Source organism: Theropithecus gelada, chromosome 10 (genome assembly GCF_003255815.1).
Source record: "Theropithecus gelada isolate Dixy chromosome 10, Tgel_1.0, whole genome shotgun sequence".
Taxonomy (NCBI): domain Eukaryota; kingdom Metazoa; phylum Chordata; class Mammalia; order Primates; family Cercopithecidae; genus Theropithecus; species Theropithecus gelada.
In genome coordinates, this window is record NC_037678.1 from 30,225,248 (window position 1) to 30,244,110 (window position 18,863).

General features: G+C 43.8%; 1 protein-coding gene and 1 pseudogene across 1 annotated transcript in view; both read left to right on the forward strand.

Annotated features, from left to right (window-relative positions):
* Positions 1–18,863, forward strand: part of LOC112633026 (cat eye syndrome critical region protein 2) — a 200,270-nt gene that overhangs the window by 44,098 nt on the left and 137,309 nt on the right. The window lies entirely within an intron of this gene.
* Positions 5,745–12,383, forward strand: LOC112633128 (annotated as a pseudogene).

Sequence of the window (18,863 nt, forward strand, 5' to 3'; positions counted from 1 at the left end):
AGATTCAGAAACTACAGTCCTTTGACAACTTATTAGTTTATTAGCCGTGTTCTTAAAGCTTCATGGAAAGCTTTTATACCAATACTTTCTTTGGATAGAAATTTAAGAATAACTCTTTTCATAGCCACTTACTGTCTTTGAGGAGTTTGTTGTTGTTGTTGTTTTACGGATCTTTCAGTGTAAAATGGTTTCCCTAGTTATTTCAATATAAGCTCGCATCAGCTTAGTGAGATATAGAGCAAGGCAGGTGAAAGAGAGTACTGGGCTATAATTGAAAGAGGCCGGGTGTGGTGGCTCACGCCTGTAATCCCAGCACTTTGGGAGGCCGAGGTCCGTGGATCACCTGAGGTCAGGAGTTTGAGACCACCCTGGCCAGCATGGTGTGAAACCCTATCTCTACTAAAAACACAAAATTCACCAGGTATGGTGGCAGGTGCGTGTAATCCCAGCTACTGGGGAGGCTGAGGCATGAGAATTGCTTGAAGCTGGGAGGCGAAGATTGCAGTGAGCCGAGATCACACCACTGCACACCAGCCTAGGCAATAGAGTGAAGCGCTCTCTCTCTCAAAAAAAAGAAAGAGGCCGTGAATAGAGGGCCTTATTTTAGCCGCAGGTTTTAGGTGGATGATTGAGGAAATTAAGATAGGAGAAGTTAGGCACTTTGTCTGACAGTGGTTCTCGACAGGGGGTGATTTGCCCCTTAGAGGACTTTGGCAGTGTCTGGAGACAGTTTTGGTTGCCACAGCTCAGGGGAAGAGGGGTGTGGGTAGAGGTCAGGAATATTGTCACATAGCCTACAGTGCATAAGACAGCTCTTCAGAACAGCAACAAAAATCATCTAGTCCAAAATGTCAGTACGGCTGAGATTGAGAAACCCTGGTCTGAAGCCAGCTTTTCTTGAGTTTTGATTAGAACATGGGTGTCCAAAACTGTACCTCTGGTGACTAATAATCTTGTCATCAGTTGTGGGTGATCCCCTCTAAGTTATTATTTTTATTTTTTCCAGTTCATTTGTTAAATTGGAGCAAAATTTACGTAACGTAAAATTAATTGTTAACCATTTGAAAGTGTACGATTCAGTCACATTGAGTGAATTCAATATGTCGTGCAGCTGTCGTTTCTATCCAGTTCCAAGACATTTTTATCACCTCAAAAGGAGAGACCCTGTACCCCCCCCTCAGCCCCCTCAACCCCCAGCCCCCGGCATCCACTCGTCTGCTTTCTGTCTCTGGATTCTAAATTATTTTTATGTTTGCTTCTTTGTGATGCTCTGGAAAGAACACTGGTCAGGAAGTCAGCAGCGTGGACTTCACATCCCAGTGTCTCCATTCTTCCTCTCGCTAGCGGTGTGATTGGGCAAGTCATTCATCTGTTGTACGCCTCAGTTTCCTTTTCATTTATGTGGCAGCTGTCATGGTAGCCAGAATGCCATTTTTTTCTAAGTAAGATCTTTAAAGTCTGAAATTCTAGCCCACGTGTTGTTGGCTCAGCATTTTTGTTGGACATCTGTAACAACATTTTTAAGCCTACACTGATTGCTTTCTCACCCAAGATGTTTCTGAAGCACCATTCCAGGTCCTGCATTAGTGTCTTTGGATTGGTTGTTGCTGGGAATGAGAAGTTAATGTTACTATCAGTTCAGATAAAAGGTTAGCGAGGTAAAGATGCCACCAACATGTTAGTTCATCCCATAGCTAAACATAAGTATATTTTGGGTTACCTGATTTAGCACCTACCTTGTGTTACCTTGTATTCATAAAACAAAAGCAAGCATAGTATCTTGCCGTCTTCCCATTGTTGCATAAAACCCTCCAGTGGCTTTCTCTTGCATTTAGAATAGTCTAAATCCCTTACCATTGCTTAGCGGGCGCACAGAAACGTTCTGCATCTTCTGCCTTCCTTGCCTCGTACGATTCTCTCCCAGCTTTTTAGCTTATCAGCTTGCTTTTCTTCTCATAAAGACTCTGAACTTCTTAGGGGCTTTGCACCTGCTCATGGTTTCCAGCTCTCAGCTCAGATGTCATCTCAATGAATGAAACATGCCTTGATCAGCCTATCTATAGCTTGTTCTATTTTATTAATTCCAAATAGGTGTTTTGTTTTGTTTTGTTTTGTTTTGAGAGGGAGTCTCACTCTCGCCCAGCTGGAGTGCAGTGGCATGATCTCGGCTCACTGCAACCTCCACCTCCCAGGTTCAAGCGATTCTCGTGCCTCAGCCTCCTGAGTAGCTGGGACTGCAGGCACCTGTCACCATGCCCAGCTAATTTTTGTATTTTTAGTAGAGATGGGGTTTCACCATGTTGACCAGGATGGTCTCGATCTCTTGACCTTGTGATCCGCCCACCTCCCACCACACATAGCTAATTTTTGTATTTTTAGTAAAGATGGGGTTTCACCACATTGGCCAGGATGGTCTCAATTTCTTGACCTCGTGATCCGCCTGCCTCGGCCTCCCAAAGTGCTGGGATTACAGGTGTGAGCCACCGCACCTGGCGTAATTTTAAGTAAGTTTTATAAAGAGAGTAACACAATGAATTCCTGTCACCCAGTGTCAGTGATTATTAACATTTGTTGTTAATCACCCAGTGAAAAGTATGCCCTCGCCTCTCTTCCCAACCCAGTCAATCTCTGTCATATTTAACTCTTTTCTGTTTCCTTCTTCTGGGGTTACCTTTTTGGTTTACTTTAGTCTGTTTTTTCCCTAAGAATGTGAGTTATATCAGAGCAGGGATCTTCTCTATCCTGTGCATTCTTGTATTACATTACCTAGAATTGTCCTATAGATAGTAGATGTATTCAATAAATATTTTCTGAGTGAATGAATGAATGAATGAATAAATGAAATAAAATTTCCAAAAGTAGGGACTGTCTTTTATCCATATTAGTATTCTGAACTGTGTCTAGTAAAGAGCTTCACACATATTCGATCAAGTGTTTGCTGTCTGCTATTTTTTTATTTTGTATTTTTGTTTTTGAGACAGAGTCTCGCTCTGTTGCCCAGGCTGGAGTGCAGTGGCAGGATCTTGGCTCACTGCAACCTCCACCTCCCAGGTTCAAGCAATTCTCCCACCTCAGCCTCCCGAGTAGCTGGGATTACAGGCACATGCCACCATGCCTGGCTGATTTTTGTATTTTTAGTAGAGGTGGAGTTTCACCATGTTGGCCAGGCTGGTCTTGGACTCCTGACCTCAAGTGGTCCGCCCGCCTCGGCCTCCCAAAGTGCTGGGATTACAGGCGTGAACCACTGCACCCAGCCCTGTTCACTATTTTTTTTTGTTGTCACTGCCCCCTCTACTAGTAGATTTGTTTACATAGCGTAAGCCTTGTCAGGATTTTTCTAATGGGAGGAGAATGGTATACTTTTCTTTCATTTACTTTCTGACTCCCCATTTGTATAATAAAAACAAGCCTTTTTTTTTTTTTTTTGAGGCAGATTCTTGCTCTGTCGCCCAGGCTGGAGTGCAGTGGCACAGTCTTGGCTCACTGCGGCCTCCACCTCCCAAATTCAAACAATTCTCCTGCCTCAGCCTCCCGAGTAGCTGGGCCTACAGATGTGTGCCACCACACCCAAATTTTGTATTTTTAGCAGAGATACGGTTTCACTATGTTGGCCAGGATGGTCTCGAACTCCTGGCCTCGTGATCTGCCCGCCTCTTCTTCCCAAAGTGCTGGGATTACAGGCATGAGCCACCGAGCCCGGCCAAAACAAGCTTTAATTGACTAGAAATTTTTTTCCTTGCCAGATTCACTTGATGGTTGTCTCTGCATGGGTAATTTATAACACTTTCTAGAAGCCCACATTTGTCTTTCTTTTCTCTGATTCATTGTTTCTAGAGCTAGGGAACGTAAAAGCTGGAAAGGATGTTAGAGGTAATTTAAGTTTAACTCATAGTTTTACAGATGAGGATGTTGCCTAAGGTCATATAATAGGTAGTGAGTTGAATTGGGATTAGAACCAGTAGAGCCAAGCCTAGCAGTTAATAGGAAGCCCAAGACTTAATCATTTTCTCATTGTTTCACATTTACGAGTTCTGTTTTATCAGTTGGATTGTTAAGTTCTTTGTCATGACTGACCGTGTATTATATTATGCTCTTTTAGTACTTTGTATGGCCTTTAGCATTAGGCACAGAGTAATGTTTTTGGATTGAGAGTCATGTGAAGGCATTGCTTTAGTTGAAAATAATTTAATTTAATATTATATTTCTACCTGCCTTATGGGAAGAGACACCTGGAGGGCAAATCTTGATTACTTGTGCAATGGGTATGTAAAAAGAATTGGGAGTGGGACAGATGAGATGGAGAAAATTAACAGAAGGCTGCAGATGGTGGCTTAGCACTTTGGAACGAGTCCATCAGTTCCTGCTGTCCAATCCAGTGTGAAAGATCCATCTGGGCCTCCCTTGAGTGCAAGAATGTGATGTAATGGACCTGGGATGTGCAAGCTGGGTTTCACTGAAAGTAATTATCAGGCTGGGTCGGATAGACTTGGAAATGTTAGATATAAGATACACGATGGGAAGAACTCAAGACTTGGGTTAGGCAGGTCCTTAATATAGGACCTATCTTACCATTTATCTAGTAAAGTCCAGACCCTTGGCACCTTGGTCCTTGTTTTTGTTTTTTATTAAAATATTTTACATAAATGTCAAAATTTAAAACAGCACCTTTCTCTTTCAAAAAAATTATTGTAAACATTTTAGGAAATTGAGATAAGCAAAAAGAAGAAAATAATTATAATTACTTCGTACAGATACATGTAAAATGTATCAATATATGATATACATTTTTATGGCTTTTTAAAGGTAATATATAATAAATGTTTTTCATATTAATATGTAGAGCTGATGTCACTGTAATTCGGATATGGCCATGCTGTCATTTATTGCCTGTTGTTGGACGTCAGGGTTTTTTCCAATCTTAAATGGACTAACAGTGCTAAAACGACATCTCTGTGTAAGTGTATATACATGACTCTTTCCTTAGGATGTAACTTCATAGTGGAATGTGTAATCTCAAAGTTATGTACTAGTAAATTTCTAAAATATTCTAATGGCCAGTATTCTGTAGTGTCATGGCTAATATTCTCAAAACTTCCCTTATTTCTTCTGCATGTTAAATAAACAGTGATCCGTAGCTGTGGCTGCAGTTCTGTTTATTATAACTAGAAAAGACTGGGGAAGGGTCATTTCTGTTTGTTGAGTCTGGTTCCCCAAAATACAGTAATAGAAATTGTCACCATTGATTCCTGATAATGTGATTCAGTCCAGTTGGTAAAGTCACCCTGCTGCTTAGAGTTGCGTGTCATTTTCAGTTTCTAGCTCTTCTTTCCTTGTTCATTCCCTGCCCCACCCCCACACTCTTAACTACTTTGTGTGCCCGAAGCAGGCCTGGGTTTGGCTTGGCTCCCATTCTTAGGGCTAAAGAGGCCTTTGGCTCCCAGCTCCTAATTCGGTAGCATTTGCTGATTTTCACATTGTGGGGAGAGATGAGGGCTGTTTCTGCCCTCCTACCTTCACCAGAGGTAAGTGATGGCAGGTGTTGCTATGGGGTCAGAGACCAGGTAGAGAACCCCCTTTCCAGAGACTCTGCTGAAGGAAAATTAGGACTTCGGAGTTTGAGGAAACTGTCCCTCAGCCTGCCTGGAAAGCTCTTTGAAGCCATTCTTGAGTCTCCATCCGCCTCGTATTGTGTCTTTGTGTGGAGACAGGTGGCGGGCAGCCTTCTGGGTGAGGGGGATGGAACCATGACCACCTCCTTGGGAGGCATCGTGCAGAGCCTTTCCTTTCTCGTGGCAGTGTGGGTGCGACCAGTCTATGTATCTGTGCCTCCACATTCTGTTCTTTGAGGATGATGATGCTGCTTTTTTTGCAGCTAGGCTGCAGTCGGACTTCTGATTAGACATAGTTAAGTTTTCCTCAGGAGATGCCTGACATCCTCTTTAAAACTGGTCTGAGGTTGAGAGTGCCTGGCCCTCTCCTGCACCCTCTCTTGGGGCGCACATGCCTTTCTTTGGCCTTGTTGGGAATACTCTTTTGCAGAGCGTTTGGTCTCCCTGGAGTCAGTGGAGAGGCTGGTAGCAGATGAGGGTATGAACCTCCCATAAGGGGAGTAGTATCAGAAAAGTATTTTTGTGGGGAAAACACAGAGGAGAGCGAAGAAAGCAGGTTGATGGTTCTAACCTTGGAGAGTGTGGAGGAAAACAGGGTACTGACAGCATCAGAGGGCACGACATACTCCTTTGCAGGATTTCTTTGTTTCCAAGCAAATACCCTATAAGATCTGGAGTCAGTCCATTTCAATTGCTTTTAATTGTTTTGAGGCACGTTCTTAGTGTATTGCTGTGTCTTGGCCGTGATTACCTCACTTCCTTAAGCTCACTATTTCTGCTGCTGCCTGGCTTGCGGACTCCATTAACATTGTTCAGACCTGGGGATCTTAGCATCAGGGACAAGAGGTAGAGAGTCCTTCACTGCAGGACTCTACCTGTCGTCTTTCATTTGGTAGTCAGTATGACATTTTGGGCCTGCTCACCAAACTGTTCTGTAAGCTAGATATGTGGTCTAATTTCATGTGCATGTGGAAGGAGGATTATTATTATTAATTTTTGAGACGGAGTCTCGCTCTGTTGCCCAGGCTGCAGTGCAGTGGTGCCATCTCTGCTCACTGCAAACTCCGCCTCCCAGGTTCACACCATTCTCCTGCCTCAGCCTCCCAAGTAGCTGGGACTACAGGCACCTGCCACCACACCTGGCTAATTTTTTGTATTTTTAGCAGAGACGGGGTTTCACCGTGTTAGCCAGGATGGTCTCGATCTCCTGACCTGGTGATCCACCCACCTTGGCCTCCCAAAGTGCTGGGATTACAGGCGTGAGCCACCACATCCAGCAGAAGGAGGATTATTAATCACTCTAGATCCCTAGGAGACAGAGATTCTCAGTATTGACAGAGTTTTAAAGTGTATTGCAGGTACTTTATTACTGATTGTGAATTCCCTAAGTTGGCAAATTATATACCTAAAAAAGAGTAGATGCAAAGTTATTTTTATAATATTCTCACTCACATTTTCACATGCTCTCTAGGACGGGAGAAAAATGGTTTGGGTGAGGCGTTGGGGGCAGTGGGAGTGGATTATAGCCAGTACCCCCCAAAGCCTGTGTGTGATTTATCTTGAGCCTTTCTTAGTGGTGTGCCTGTTAGGGGCATGCTTACATGTTTAAGGCATCTATTTGTCTCCAGTGATTAATTTCTGAGGTGTTTATAAAGTGAGAATCAATTTTAGACAGTGTAAAATATATGATATACATTTTTACTAAATTGTCTCTTACTTGGGGCATAGGAATATGTGTAAGATGAATGGTTAATTCACTTAGAAGGCATTCGTGTTGGTGCCTTCAGTGCCTAGCGGCAGGTACTATAAAGTTATTACATGAATGAATATGAACCTTACCTGTTAACAGACATATGGTTTGTAGTCTCAGTTATTGACTTTTCTTTATTTTTTCAACTGAAACGAAGTTTCTCTTCTTCTTTGTTCTTCTTCCTTCTTTCTTCTTGAGACAGGGTCTCTGTCGCCCAGGCTGGAATGCAGTGGCACAATCTCAGTTCACTGCAACCTCTACCTCCCAGGCTCAAGCCATCCTTCCACCTTAGCTTCCCAAGTAGCTGGGATCACAGACGGGGGTGCGCCACCTTGCCTGGCTAAATTTTGTATTTTTTTGTAGAGATGAAGTTTCGCCATGTTGCCCAAACTGGTCTCAAACTCCTGGGCTCAAGCGATCTTCCTGCCTTGGCCTCCCAAAGTGCTGGGATTACAGGCGTGAGCCACGATGTCTGGTCTACTGTTTTTTAATAGTTCATTTAAATTACTGTGCCTTTTACAGTTGGTATCTACACCATGCATAGGATAAAATGGGGAGATGTCTTAAAGTAGTGTGGGGAAGCCTCCGACAGTCAGGAAAACCCAAGTCTGGGCCTGGGTGGACCAGCACTGATTCTTACTTTTGCCTTAGGCTATCGTCATGAAACGGAAGGTTTGTGTTTCTAAGTGGGTCAGAAATTGGAACTTTAAAATGTTGGTTGCAGCAATTTTGGTTTATCTGTTCTTTACTTTCATCTACAAATAATTTGAAACTTTTATCTCTCTGTTGTTTGTTCATCAGTCCATCAATCCGTCCATCCGTTGGTCCATTGTGTAGCGTCTGCTGGAACACACCTTCCTCTTAGATTTAATTTTTTGTTCATTGGAGATTTGAGGGCTCATCACCAAATCCAGAGATCCAGGTTTCCCAGTACAGTCATGATTTCTGGGAAGAAACTGTTTTCAGGATTGTCATTAATGTTTCCAGGCCCTTCCTAGTTTTGTGTGAGAATAAAATGGTGACAACATGAAGTCAGCAGTCAATGTGAAGGGAGTTGGGTGTCTTGCTTAGTGAGGTAACTTAAAGGGAACCCTTGAATATGACTCTCTAAATAGTGACAGATCTCTTATAAAATCTGTTGACATATATAGAGTTAAAAGGTAAGCTAGAGACATGAAGAAAGGAGCAGTGATTTATATTTATCACTTCCTTAAAATGATTACTAATATGGAATTTAGAATTTCTTTTTGCTTTGTGAGTCAAGAAGATGGAATATGTATCTACTTTTAGTTGTTTTTTTTTTTCTGTACCTTTATTGTCGCTGACCTTTTTTTGTATTTGTTTCCTTTGCCCTCAGATATTGACAAATTGCATCCTCCTCATTAATGCTCTGAATGATAAAATGGGTAAAACCAAATAGGATGTTGGTTAGGATTTTGGTCCCACAATCTAGGCTATGGGAGTTCAAATCTTGATCATACTATTATTATTATATTGTTATTTTGAGACAGAGTCTTGCTCTGGTGGCCCAGACTGGAGTACAGTGGCACCGTCTTGGTGGGTTCAAGCAATTCTCGTGCCTCAGCCTCCCTAGTAGCTGGGATTACAGGCACCTGCCATCATGCCCAGCTAATTTTTGTATTTTTAGTAGAGACATGGTTTCACGATGTTAGCCGAGCTGGTCTGGAACCCCTGGCTTCAAGTGATCTACCTGCCTCAGTCCCCCAAACTGCTGGGATTACAGGCGCGAGCTACCACGCCTGGCATTGATCATACTGATATAGATGGATCGTGATTCTTCCCATTTGGAACCTTAGATTGTGTCACTAGCTTTACTTTTTTTCTTTTTTGCCTTTCTTTTTTTTTTGAGATGGAGTCTAGCTCTGTCGCCCAGGCTAGAGTGCGGTGGCACAATCTCGGCTCACTGCAACCTCCGCCTCCTGGGTTCAAGTGATTCTCCCGCCTCAACTTCCCGAGTAGCTGGGATTACAGGCGCCCACCCAATTTTTGTAATTTTAGTAGAGACAGGGTTTCACTGTGTTGGCCAGGCTGGTCTCGAACTCCTTACCTCATGATCCACCCAGCTCGGCCTCCCAAAGTGCTGGGATTACAAGTGTGAGCCACCACACCCGGCCTCCTTGTTTTCTTTTTAAATAAATAAAGCACCATTGGATACTAAATGTGCGGATTTATGATTATATCCATATAGTAGCTCCTTAAAAGTGTCACGGTATGAATCTTTTAAAAGTCTCTTGACACGTATATCACACTGACATTGTTGTCAGATTCGGGTTTTTTTTTTTTTTTTTTACGACAAAGGGACTTAAAAAAAATCTTTTAAGAATTTAACTTTATCACATATAGTGGTAGATGTTTTACCCTTGCTAGTTCTTGAAGAAACTTATTTTTCGATTGGCTTTACTCCATGCGTTTCCCAAGTTTCTGTTGTAGGCATCTGAATAGAAATGGCATTTAGATAAATTTAAATGTAGGCCTACCACAACCATTGACTGGCACTATCTTTATAACAACTTAAAAAGCTGTACTTAGTGAAAGTAATATTAATCACTGTCTGGTTTTGACAAGACTTGTAAAAAGGGAGGAAAAAATAATTAGGTTAAAAGTGTTATTGCTACTATTTCTGCTTAGGATGAAAAGTAAAATTGTGGCTCTCTGGAATTTACTTGGAAGCGGATCTTCTGGATAGCTGAGATTTCCATATAGTGGAGTTTACTACTGTTTACTGCTTGTGGCCTGAAAAAAAATTTTTTTTTAATTGATACGGGATCTCGCTATGTTGCCCCAGGCTGCCCTCCAACTCCTGGCCTCAAGCTATTCACATGAGTAGCTGGGACTATAGGCAGCATTCCACAACACCCAGCCTGGCCTCTTATTTTATTTTAGTATTTTTTTGAGACAGACCCTTGTTTTTCACCCAGGCTGGAGTACAGTAGCGTGATCTTGGCTCACTACAACCTCTGCCTCCCGGGTTCAAGGGATTCTCATGCCTCAGCCTCCCTAGTAGCTGAGACTATAGACACGTGCCACCACGCCCAGCTAATTTTTTGTATTTTTAGTAGAGACAGGATTTCACCTGACTCTGATTGGTCAGGCTGGTCCTGAACTCCTGACTTCAAGTCATCGACTTGGCCTACAGAAGTGCTGATATTACAGGTGAGAGTCACTGTGCCCGGCCTTCAATTTAAAATTTTCTGCTTTTGAGAAGCATCTTGATAGAACATATTATACTTCTTATCCTTAAAAAAACCACACACACACAAAAACCAATAATCTTTGAGGTATAATTTGTATACAATTAATTACACAGATTTTAAGTATACAGTTGAGTTTTGACAACTGTATACAAGTGTATAACCACCACCCCCCAAAAAATATAAATCATTTTCATTCCCCAAGAAAGTTCTCTCATGGCCTCTGCAGTCAAATCTGGCCCACCACACATACCCTGCCCCAGGCAGTGGCTGATCTGATTACTCTCACTACAGATAAATTTGTCTGTCCTGGAAAATAAGTGGATTCATACCATATGCAGTCTGTCTTGTCCTTCCCAGGCTAATGTATGGGATATACTTTTATCTAGTCCCAGTAATTGTGCATCCTCAAGCCTGTGTGTTCCTGCCCTGCGCCGTAGCCTAGTGGTTCATTTTCGTACTCTTGAGCTGTCTATGTCTTTGCCTGGAACTGTAGTTGCCCCACAGTTAGAATCTGGGAGAGGGAGGTTTCTATTGCGCCTCATGTCAGAAACCACCTCCCTTTTACTTGCATCCTTCCACATACACTTTCCTAATAGTTTTCTGTTTCTGTTATAATTAGCTGTGAGCTGTGCAACCATGTAACTAAGTATTGTTTAGTCTTTCTGGTCTCCAGATGAGCTATATAAAAATGAGGTTAGGTCAGTCTCGCTGTATGCCAGGCACTGGTGAGGGGCAGCTCCTCTAGTGCCCGGCATCAGACATGGCAGAGGCGATGGATTTGGGCAGAGATCCCAGTGGACCCATCCATTCCTGGACTCTGTTGGAGAGAGGGAGGAGGGCAGCTCCGTGTCCTTCCACGTGGGGCCCAGCCCGGCCGAGCTCATCCTGCAGGGTGGCCGCACGGTCGGTCCAGGAGCCTGGGAGGCGCGGGCGGAAGCCTTGGGCCACTTGGTCTCCACAGGGTGCATCCTGGACTGGTGGAGCGCAGCGCAGCGAGAGGCTGGAGCTGGAGCCTGGGCCCCGCCTCGCCTCAGGGGACACTGCTGGGAGGCAAAGCCGGGGGCCCTGGCCAAGGGCGCGGCGGAGGCGCCTTCCCTGATGCAGATGACCTGGCTGTCCTGACCAACGTGAGGGAAAACGCCTGCTCGCCAGCTCTGTCCCCAGCAGCGCCTTGTGGAGAGCTCGCCCACGCAGCCCTGGTGGCGGGGCCAGGAGCACCAGCGCTTGCCAGGGGGCGCCCGGGGCGCGCCTCCTCCCGGAAGCTCCAGCGGAAGACCGGAGCGGGCCGTCGGGCCGCGGATAACTGCAACCGCAGACAGAGAGAACTCCAGATTGGCCTGAAGAAGAGCCTGTGAAAGAAGAAATCCAGGAGAGCGAAGGAGCGGTGGAAAAGATGCTTGCAGAAGCCACCTGGGAGTCGGAGGAGGTGGTGGTGGATGAGAACCCTGATTCTGAAATACACTGAACAATGTGTGATGATGATCCGCCATGCCTGAGGAAGACTCAGAAACAGGAAGAAGAAGAAGGTTTCTCCACCGGAGGTGGGAGCTGCCATTATGATCATTCCGCAGTTAATGGAGAAGTGTAACTTGGATCTATCGACAGTTACACAGGCCTTCCTAAGCAATGGTGGTGAGCTGAAGGCTACTTCCTCCCTCCTAGCATCCGGTCAGAGCTGATGGATAACCCATTTGGTCCCAACAAGGTGACATAGATTTGCAAAAAGATGACGAGGATAGCAGAGAGGCACTGGTCAAAAAATTTGGTGCTCAGAATGTAGCTCAGAGGATTGAGTTTCGAAAGAAATAATTGGCAAGATAATGAGAAAAGAAAAAAAGTCATGGCAGATGAGGTGGTCAAAAAAATCGTGGCCATTGATCTTTAGAGAGTTCTTGCATTGAAACTGGCCCTTATCTTCTGGCCATTGCTGCTGTTGCTCTGTGAGTCCTAGATTTTGTAGCCAAGCAGAGTTGTAGAGCGGGGGATAAAAAGAAAAGAAATTGGATGTATTTACAGCTCTCCTTGAGCAAATATCAATATTTATGAAAGGAGAATTTAAACCAGAGAAGAGAAAATGTACGTAGCAGTAATCCTTTGTTCGAATGGAACCATTGATGTATTAGTGACAAAAGTCAAAGGAAATTTAGGGGGCATAGGCCATTTCAGGCAGCATAAGTAATCTCCTACCCTTTGGTAGAAGCTCCTTTAGGTTGTGATAGATTCCAAATAAAGAATTCAGAAATAGGGGAAGATTTAATTATGAGGCCTTGAACATGGATTATCCCCAGACCCTTGTCATTTCTCTCAGTGAGCTCTGATTTCTAGACTGCTTTGAAAACGCCATATTCATTTTGCTAACGTAGTATTTGGGGACCCTGTTCCTTGGCTGTTCTTTACTTGGAACCCTTCTCAGTCAAGTCTGCAGGGTGTCTTTCTTTACCCACCACTCACTCAATTTTGTTTAAAACAGTTGCACGCAACCCTAAGGAGTCTCAAGAATAATCTTACTTGGTTTATGTGTTATTTATTGAGCATAGTTTGTCCCAGCCGTTGTGTTAAATCATAAAAATTAGTGGATTGACTCCACTTTGTTGTGTTGTTTTCATTATTGAAAATAAATGTAACTTTGTATTTGAAAAAAAAATAAGGTTATCATATGGGATGATAAAACAGTAAAGTTATACTTCAGTGTTTTGATATAGGGCTTTTCTGCTCATCTTATTGACACTTTTATCACTTTAATGTTTATCTACATGCATTTATGACTTTATTATTATCTTCAATAAACTTTAGTTTCTAGAAAAGTTTTAGATTTGCAGCAAAAATGGAAAGGAAGGTACAGAGATTATATAACTTCTATTGCTCCTGTCCCTTACCCGCATCGATAGGTATTGTGAGGACCTTATAATAATGATAGTCCTAATTCTTTCCTCCCATTCCTGTATTGTTGCTGCCCGTCATTTCACTTAGATATATGTATAAGTACACATCAGTGTATATCATAAAATACATTGTTGCCATTACTATTTTGAACACACCCATTAGCTAAGTTTTTTTTTTTTTTTTTGAGACAAGGAGTCTCGCTCTGTCGCCCGGGCTGGAGTGCAGTGGCCGGATCTCAGCTCACTGCAAGCTCCGCCTCCCGGGTTCATGCCATTCTCCTGCCTCAGCCTCCCGAGTAGCTGGGACTACAGGCGCCTACCACCTCGCCCGGCTAGTTTTTTGTATTTTTTATTAGAGACGGGGTTTCACCGGGTTAGCCAGGATGGTCTCGATCTCCTGACCTCGTGATCCGCCCGTTTCGGCCTCCCAAAGTGCTGGGATTACAGGCTTGAGCCACCGCTCCTGGCCTAAGAATTTTTTTTTTAAGTTTTTATTTCAACCTCATTCATTCTCCACTGCTTCTTCTTTGTGTGGATCAGAGTTTCTGACCTGTATCATTTCCATTCTCTCAAGATTTTTCTTTGGCTGGGCACGGCGGCTCACGCCTGTAATCCCAGCACTTTGGGAGGCCGAGGTGGTGGATCACAAGGTCAGGAGTTTGGACCAGCCTGGCCAACATAGTGAAACACCGTCTCTACTAAAAATACAAAAAAATTAGCCAGTCGTGGTGAGAGGTGCCTGTAATCCCAGCTACTCAGGAGGCTGAGGCAGGATAATTGCTTGAACCCAGGAGGTGGAGGTTGCAGTGAGCCGAGATCGCACCATTGCACTCCAGCCTGGGCGACAGAGCGAGACTCCCTCCGTCTTGCACTGGGTGTTAGGCTCTGATAAAACCCCATCCCTACTTAAAAAAAAAAAATTTTTTTTTTAAATTTCTTACAAGGCAGGTCTACATATCTCGATTGTTGTTTCGGAAAGTCTTTATTCTCTTCCACTACACAAGGATACTTCGGCAGGGTACAGAATTCTAGGTTGGTGGGTTTTTTTCTCTCATCACTTTATTTGACTCCACTCTTATCTTGCTTGCCTGGTTTCCGAGAAGTCAGATATATTGTAATCCTTATCCTCTATAGAAAAGGTGTTTTTGTCCCCCCTTTGGCTTCTTGCAGGATGTTTTCTTTCTTTTCTTTATGTGTAGTTTTCTGTAGTTTGAATATGACATGTTTACAGTAGTTTTGTTTTGTTTTTGCTCTTGTTTTTGTTTTGAGACGGAGTCTCACTCTGTGGCATAGGCTGGAGTGCAGTGGCACAATCTTAGCTCACTGCAACCTCCACCTCCTGGGTTCAAGCAGTTCTCCTGCCTCAGCCCCCCGAGTAGCTGGAATTACAGGCACACGCCACCATGCCTGGCTCATTTTTTGTACTTTTAGTAGAGACGGGGTTTCACTGTGTCAGCCAGGCTGATCTTGAACTCCTGACCTCAGGTGATCTGCCTGCCTCAGCCTCCCAAAGTGCTGGGATTACAGGCGTGAGCCACCGCGCCTGGCCTTAGAGTAGTTTTCTGAGCATGTATTGTGCTTAGTGTTCTCTGAACTTCCTTACATCTGTGGTTTGGTGTCTTGACATTAATTTGGATACATTTTCAGTCCTTGTTTCAAATATTTCTTCTCTTCCTTTCTTTTCCTCTTGGCATTTTCATTGTGTTTATATTACACCTTTGGTAACTGTCCCAGAGTTCTTGGGTATTATCTTCTGCTTTTTTGTCATTGTTTTCCTTTGGTTTTCAGTTTGTATTGATACATCCTTAAGCTCAGAGATTCTTTTTTCGGTGGTGTCCAGTCTCCTAACGAGCCCATCAGTGGCATTCTTCGTTTCTGTCATGATGCTTTGCGCTGTGGCTCTTTTCATTTTTTCTTAGAATTCCCATCTCCCTGCTCACACTGCCCACCTGTTCCTGCAAGCTGCCTACTTTCTCCGTTAGAGTCCTTCACGTTGATCAGAGTTGGTTTCAGTTTCTCGCCTGATAATTCCACTTCCCTGCCCTCTCTCAGTCTGGTTTCGATGAGTCTGGTTTGATGCTTGTTCTGTCTCTTCACGCTATTTTTTGCCTTTTAGTGTGCCTTGCAGTTTTTCTTGGTAGTTGGACAGGATGTACTGGGTGAAGTAGGCCTTTAGCAATGTGGTGGTGAGGGGTGGGAAAGGGGGAAGCGTTCTTTAGTCTTGGGATTAGGTCTCAGCCTTTTAGTGAGCGCCTGCCTCCGGATGGTGAACTTCACACATGCATCTCAGTTATCCCCCCACCCCTCGTGGGACAAGATGGCTAGAGCAGACTGGAGTTGGGAATTCCCTTCCACTGGGTCAGTTAGGCTCTGATAAAACCCCATCTCTACTACAAATACATAGCCGTGTGTGGTGGCACGCGCCTGTAGTCCCAGCTACTCGGGAGGCTTGAAACCAGGAGGTGGAAGCTGCAGTAAGCCAAGATCGTGCCACTGCACTCCAGTCTGGGCCACTGAGCGAGACTCCATCTCAAAAAAGAAAAAAGAAAGTTAAGTGCTCCGGCCTGTTTCCGAATGGCTCCTTTCCAGAATGGTCTCCTCCTTCTGGCAAGGGAGGATTTTCCTCTGATATTCACCATGATAACCTGGTGGAACTCCAGAGGTGAATCTTAGAAGAATTGTCCCCTGTACACCATGAGTGGGTTCCCTTGGAGTTTTTAGCTCTCAGATTTGTTCACACTGAGGCGCTGGTTCCCTTGCAGGTTTCTTCTCTGGTCAGTTGTGATACTCTGGATTCCCCGCTGTCTCCAGGTTTGGGCATTGTGATTTGCCCTGTGACCTCATCTCTTTGAGGAATCTAAGAAGACTTGTGTCTTCAGTGTGTTTACCTTGTTACTTGTGAAGTCGGACTTCCAAACTCCTCAGTGTCTCACACACTGAACCGGAAGCCCATTTAGCGCTGTTTTAAAGCCTCACTATGCATAAATAATACTTTGCCTTTTCCACCTTAATCTTTTCCACTGTTTTTTTGTTTTTCGTCACTGTGCACCTTCTATTCAGAACCTATAGCTCTTGAGATCTTGTCATTGTCAGCACATCTTAAAATATTTTTGTATTATGGTATCAGAATATGCTAAGGAATTAAATGAACTTTGAGAAGATAATTGTTACCTACCAGGGTAGTCTTGAGCTCCTGGGTTCAAGCAATCCTCCTCCCTCAGCCTCCCCAAGTGCTGGGATTACAGGTTTGGGCCACCCCACCCAGCCATGGTTACTTTTTTTTTTTTTTTTTTTTAAGTTTGGTAAAGGTTTAGTGACCAAGTCTAAGAGTTGGAGTGAGTAGGGATTACGGGATTACTCGGTTAGCAGGCTCTGGGAATCCCATGGTCATGTAGAAAAAGGGATTCCTCCACAATGGGGAGTGTGGGCATCTCCCTCAGTCGCAGACACACCTTGAGTTCAGGGAGACATCTCTCCACACTTGGGCCACCTTCACAGACCCTGGCCGGAGTCGATGGGCAAAGCTGTAACAGTGATGTCCTTTAGCATTGCCTGGTATTCATCGTCCAGCACCGTGATGTGGAGCTCAAATACTCTGCCATCCTCAAAGGGCATATTGTTGGATGTCTCCTCGCGCTTCCAGGCCCACACTCATGGCTGTTCATGATCACCCAATGGCCAGAGTACACTCAGGAATGGAAGGCGATGTCTGAGTGCTCACCCGTCCCCGTGTGGAAATGCACCTGCAGCTGTGTGTTGTCGATGAAAGGGAGGATCAGTGTCCCTCTCTCCAGCGAGAACCAGTATACAAGGACACAGGCCGTGTGTAGGGCACGGGCAACGGTGATATTGTTGTCTCCCTCTGGGCGGCTCCTCTGAATTGTGATCAGTCTTCTCCATGGTTACTTTCAAAGCCGTGTTTTTGCCCTAGACATTAATGTAAGAAATATTTATTGCTTGCTTTTTACTAGGTGTTTTTCCAGACAAGAGGTTGAAGACAAGGCGGAGTCCTTGCGTTTCAGATTGATATAATCTAATATCTAAAATTCAGGCTTATTTCTTTACAGTGTCTATTCTGGACGCTTGGCTTTTATGTTAACTGTGCATTTACTTGCCTTATAAAAAATGCTAAGAAAGTGTCTTGTGCTTGTTTTCTTCTCACTACTTATGGTTTGTTATTTTGTTTAGTAAATTTGTTGGGAAAGATGAATGTGGTTGCTTCTCCTTTCAGAGTCCGAGTGTAGTGTGGTACGGTCTTCAGAGGTTATAAATTGCATCTAGTATGTGAGGAAGAGGATCTTAATCGCATGTATGTGAACACAGGTGTAGCAGCACCCTGGAATGATTTTTGGTGTAAGAACAAGTGTGCTTCGAGCCGTCAATCTGCCTTCTGTTCTGGACCTATTTGGTCTCATGTCTTCTTGTGCTTTGTAATTCTTACTTTCAGTACATATTTATTGAGGGCCTATAACATGTCCGGTTTTAGATGCTGAGTATAGGAAGTCAAATAAGTCAAATAAGTTAAAGACAACTAAACTACTGTGTGGGCTCTGATAGGAAGAGGACTATGCAAAAGGACACCTTGGGCACACAGAGCAAATACATCTAAATGAGGCTTGGGAGTGAGAACGGCTTCCCAGGACAGCAGAGCTTGAGTTAAATGTTGAAGAAGCAAGTGTAGGAATTAGCTTGGGCAGAGTTGATGGGTCTTAGAGGAGAAGCAGCATTCTAGGCACTGGAAACTGTTTTGACTCTTGGTTTCTAGTCTAGGCGGATAGACCAAGGGTCTAATCTAGAGATAAACCAGATAGGAGGTTAACATTTAATTAAATGAGAGATGATGATGACTCTGAACTAGACTGGTGACGGTGGGAATAAAGAATAGGGGCCGTAAAAGAGATGTTAAAGAGAAAGGAAAAGAGATAAGATCCACAGAAACTGGTGAGTAGTTCAAAGTGGGAGTGTGGGAAAGGCTTCGGTGCTCCTTCCCAGAATTCTGCTTTGGGTGGCTGAAATACAGACGAATTTTCTTTTTAACCGTGTATCAAGCTAAGGGATTAGTAAATAAACCCTCAGGTAGCCATCATATATATAGCTTCAGCAGTTAAGGCCAGTCTTGTTTTACCTGTTTCCCCCCTTCCCAGAGGATTTGAAGCAAATCCCAGACATCATATCATTTCATCCATGAATATATCCATTTGTCTGTCCAAAAGACACTGGTCTTTAAAAAAACAAAAACCCGCAATACATGATCACACATAAAAAGATTCAACAGAATTCCTTAATGTTGTCAAATTTCATATTTCCATAGTAGTCCTCCCTACTTTTTACAGTTTGTTTAAAGTCACATTCAAATAAAGTCCATATGTTGTGAATGGTTCTGTTCTTTTAATTTCCGCCCCCGTCC